The 5415-nt window shown below is 32.8% G+C and overlaps 1 long non-coding RNA gene across 1 annotated transcript; it reads left to right on the top strand.

The window, feature by feature from the left end:
* Positions 1–301: 301 nt before the first annotated feature.
* On the top strand, positions 302–947 carry LOC135127414 (uncharacterized). The gene is made up of 2 exons (XR_010280221.1): positions 302–458; positions 519–947. It is a non-coding gene; the product is annotated as an uncharacterized LOC135127414 (long non-coding RNA).
* Positions 948–5415: the final 4468 nt, after the last annotated feature.

Below are 5415 nucleotides of genomic sequence, written 5' to 3'. Positions count from 1 at the left end.
ACAAACTGACTTAGGTGATTTTGAGTTTCAACGGCTCAATTATGAATGCACTTTTGATTGATGATGATACAGGAAAAGTGTATGAATTTATTACAACACAAAAATGGAAAAATTATACCGAAAAATATTAATCAGAACGCAGAAGAAAGTTAATTTGAGAATTCAGATCCTATTATTTTGTATTAAAAAAAAAAAGTAAGCATGCTGCATTTTCAGTAAAAATTCTGCTTTAAGCAACAGCAAAAATTACGACTTGTTCCTCAAAACTGCTCTCATTCAATTAGTTCTGTCTAATGTTGTAACGAAAGTTCATCACGAGTTTATCGTTGTTAACGGAACGAAAATGAGATAAAGAGTTTATTTATTAATCCAATCTGCTCTCTTGACTCGTCTATAAAGTTCATCACAAAACAACTAATATCAGTTTAATTGCAATTCTGAGGCCATAAACCTAAAATGTAAGAGTATAAATTTTAAACAACGGCTACAGTACCGTGATCATAACATTTTTGTTCCAGGCTTCGCTTGCGCCTTTTGTTTTCAGTACTGATCATCTTGCCAGCAGTATATCTAAACAATTCTTCAACGGAGTGTAACTGTTGGAATGGTTACGTTGTAACAAATGCGACCATCATTGCCGCAAATGGTGAGGAATGTTTGGGAGCTACCTGGGTGACATTTAACCGGAGACATTTATGTAATGAGCCTCAAAAACCCGCATGCACTTGCACGAATGCTACTGGTATTTTAATTGATAATGAAGGAACATGGTGTAGTCATTATCAGAATGGTGTTCAAATTAAAAAGTGGACATGCCAGAATCGTGAAGAATGGGATACCTATAACGAAAAATACAAGAAATTCACCAGCAAGACACAGTAATGAAGGCTTTTTTTTTATAAAAATGTAATAATTGTAAAATAAAATTTTGACAATGATTTTTTAAATAGGGGCTCAACGAAAATTCTTCTTAGTCAGTTCATATATTTGTTTACAAAACGTCAATTGAAATGGTTCTTTTATGTTAAACCTTCAGAAACTTGATTTTACTTAACTAGGTTAATAAAAATACCTTAACAAAGTCGTACAATTTTTTCTGTATCCAGAATGTATGAATTACTACTTTTGACATACATTTATTGACAAAGTATCTAATCGATGAGTGCATAGTTTTTTTTCAAATGTCATAAACCTGACAACTAGTATGTTCTTATTGATAAGGTAAAAGTATATCTGCTAAGTTTATAGAATTAATGTTTTAGATTCGTATAGTAACAGTAGTTAGCCAGGCTCGAACCTAATTCAGTGAATTCTTAGTCAACGTCACTAAACGAGATTATGCGCATTATTTACCAGGCCGTCTGCATAAGTGTTATCACTTCAGTGTTTTTAAGAAAAATATAAATACCACGTTTGCTGATCTGGTGGTTTTCCTACACTTGTAAGTTTCTTTCCCGAGTGACGGTGAGCTTTAAGACGTATTTTCAAAACATTAATCGTCAACGTCAATTACCTTGATGTCTACAACTCAAAACACACAAGACTATGAATCACTCCGTGATCTCCGAGTCCTGGCTAATGAAACATTCTAACAATACAATTCGTTACTTAACTTTTGTAGTAACTTTAGAGTTGCGTTTCGGAAAATATCACTAACGTCAACATCACCTATAAGTCAGAATAATTAACAACTGTATTTCTTAAACGAAAAGAACCCATAATTTTCTAGATGTTCTTCTGCGACTGAACTAAACTGCCAACCTCCCTGGCATCAGTTCTTTTGTTGCATTTTCATACCTATAGCAGTTAAATCCGCTTATCTGTATTTACTTTATCTCCTCTTTCACAATAATAAATAATCGTTCTTATTTATTTATTTTGGTTTGAGAAATTGTATGACCCATAAAATTCCAAAATTTTCCGTTCATGATCTATTAAATACTAACACCATCTAAATACATAAACAATACACATTTCTATAAAATAACAAATGGCACTATTTGCCTTTGCTAAGAGTGAAAATCCTGCCCTGAAGCATCAAACGTAATGAATGACACAAATTTATTAAACTGTATTTAATACAAAGTTTGAAATTTGAGCTCTCGATACTGGATAACACAATGATAATAATTTGTGTTGAATGGAAATTGCAACACTCAAAAAAAGCGGGCGCTGCTAATATCCTTACCATATCAAATAATGGTTTTGATTTTGTCGTAGTACGCTATAAACACAAAAAGAAAAGTCGTTTTCTTGTTATTAGAAATAATACCAGTACTAGGTACCTCGACGTTGAAAGCTGCAGAGGCAGTTGTAACTCCAAAGTGGAAAAGCTCTCCTTTAAAAACAAAGATAGAATAGCTTCTTTCAAAATTACGATCCCACTTCAGGACAAATTATTGGATGAAAATTTATGGCCCAACGGGATAAAAATAAATCGCTATTATTTTCCAAGAGAACAGACGAACACTCTTTCCCAAAATAAAAGAGAAAATACAAATATGACAACTTTTTTAGGACAACGGCAAAAAGTCCCAAACTTGAACACTACCATAACCTCACACACCGATAACTACAAAATCAGCATCTTGTTTTTTAATGTCCAATCTTTAAGAAATAAAATCAATGAAACAGAAGATCTCCTTGAGGAGCATATGATGACGGATATGGGAGATCAATTACATTCGCCCAACCACAATTTGAAGCTGATGGTTTACCCAAATTAACGGCGCGCTCCTTCAGCAGAGTTTGTGAAATATCTGTTATTCGAATACCCATTATTAACTTAATAGTTGTTTCATTATATCGGCCTCCATCTAGTGCATTTGACGAATTCATAGCCATTGTAAATAGATTACTTACCTGTTTGGATGTTACAAAAAATATTATTGTAGGTGGTGATTGCAATATTGTACTTAATTCTAACGATACAAGGAAAAATATACTTTTAGATTCATTCCTAGCTTATGGTTTAAAGTCGTTGGTCAATTTTATTACCAAGGGGAACCATCGCCTAGACAATGTGTTCTGGAATATACAAACTCATTGTCTTCATGTTCTATTCACCTTTATACTTAGGTCTGTCGGACCACTTGGGAATATGGTTTGAAACAAATATTTCAATCAATCAGTTCAATGAGAATTCTTTAATTATTAGACCGATTACTGAAATTGGGAAATTCTATTTGTATAAACATCTTGAAGCGGTTTCTCAATGTTTTGCGGCACTATACCTGTCTCTCGTTGCCATAAAAAATAGTTAAATCATCTTAATGTAAACGCATTTATTAGTATTCATTGCTTAAAAATTGCAAATATACCACCAATTTTTAAAAAGCGGGAGCCCAATGAGATCAGTAACTAACGACCGATATCGCTATTACCCATTGTATCGAAAGTTCTAGAGAGAATTTCTGGATCAACAATGTAATTATTTTGTGGAAAAGAATGTATTATGTAACAATCAGCTCGCTTTCAGGCCCAGATTAAACACCTCTAAAACCATTATTGATATTGTTGATGAAATCACAAATTGCTTTGACAACGGCATTTTCAGTACAATTCGATTATCGATTATGTTTCCCATTCAATACTGACTGGTAAACTTTATTTCTACAATTTACATCCTACTAGTTGTCGTTTATTATCATCATATCTCTGCAATAGAATCCAACATTTAATGGAACATCTTCTAAGTACTTCCCTGTGGAGTATGGCGTACTTAAGAGATCTATTTTAGGTCCCCTTTTATTCTTGGCCTACATCAATGACCTCCCATCCAATATAGAAGACTCAAAAGTTATTCTCTACGTTGATGACACCACCATACTCAACAGCAGTAGCAGTCAAAATGAATGTATTGACAACAATTTGGAAGCACAATCTAAGGCAAAGCTACGGTTTGATAGCAACAGTTTAGACATGAATATCGACAAATCGGTGTATATGTTCCTCATTTTTAAAACTAGCGTAACACTAAATTTAGGTCAAGCCAATAAGACACTTTTTCCTGGCATTACCATCGATGACCAGATTCTCTGGAATGCCCAGGGAGACAATTTAGCGAAGAAACTAAATAAGAACACGTACCTTTTGAGACGACTAAGTAATAATGTATCACAAGAAAACATTATTAGTTGCTTATTTTGCATTTCTTCACTCTGCAATTGAGTACGGTAACTTACTTTGGGGGCATTCTACTTGCCCACCCAGGATGTTTGCTCACCAAGCTGGACTTCAGTACCTACCGTGATGATTGCAGATCTGCAATTGTTGAACTTAAAATTTTAACTGTGCCGTCAATCTTCATCCTCCTCCCTTGTGTATTACATCTTAAAGATGATATTGATAAATATTTTAAGTTCACTGACATTCATTTGTACAAGACCAGAAACAAAGAACATTTAGTTCTCAATTCACGTCGTTTGAAGAGAGTACAAATACGCACAATACATATACTTCGCTGTGCAATTTTTTAAAGTATTACTCGAAGAGTTTCGTAATAAGATAGATTTAAAAAAAAAACCTCAAAACTTTTCTTATTATGGATTGTTTGTATAGTTTTGAGGATTATCTTCGGTGTAGAAATTTTAATAGTTTATTGATTTAATTTATTGTATTTGACTTGTGCAAAACTGTATTTGTAAGTTTTTAACATCAATAAAGTGTTGATTGATTGATTGATTGATTGATTGATTGATTGATTGATTTATACTTTTTTGGGGTGTTGTAATTTCAATTCATAGCAGTATATAAACCTTAGAAATAGAATTATAGGAAAACGGGAAGCTTATTCTGCAACGGATCTACAGGTACAAAATTAAAATTTAAAAATATGCGTGGGTTGAAAGAAGAATATTTTACTGATTGAAACAACTTCCACGGTTCTATTGATGAAATAATAAGATGAAGATAAGTTGTCAAAATTGATAGGACGAGTAAACGCGTGGTTTAAATTGATCAACTCTATAAATTTACTAGTTAATTTTTCTTAGGGAATCGGTACGTTCTGAAGCAACAGTCCATTTAAGTATTTCTAGAAAACAAGGTTAATATACATGAAATTCATTAAAAATCGCTTGTAGGCCTACTTTAAATAAAACTTTAGTTTTAACATAACACAGATATATCTCTTTTCTCTAAACAGGAGTACTTCTTTGTACAACGCTTTGAATTTAATTATTTCATTGTTTTCAGTTTCCAGATAGACAAGATGTCTCTACACACTAATAAGTATTTAGCACTGTACGCGTGTATGTTGCTGATCATCTTGTGTGAAATATCAAAAACGCATGGTTCCTTGCATAAGTGTGGAAGGCAACATATATTTTTTATCGAGAGAACTAGACTGAGTTGGTTATATATTATCGAAAAGAAAACTTTCTCTAAATAAGTGCTTATGAATGTTAATGGGTT

The sequence above is a fragment of the Zophobas morio genome, unplaced genomic scaffold, assembly GCF_036711695.1.
Source record: "Zophobas morio isolate AGI-343-1 ecotype UQ-CSIRO unplaced genomic scaffold, CSIRO_AGI_Zmor_V1 ptg000011l, whole genome shotgun sequence".
Classification (NCBI taxonomy): domain Eukaryota; kingdom Metazoa; phylum Arthropoda; class Insecta; order Coleoptera; family Tenebrionidae; genus Zophobas; species Zophobas morio.
This window is presented reverse-complemented; position numbering and strand designations above follow the sequence as displayed.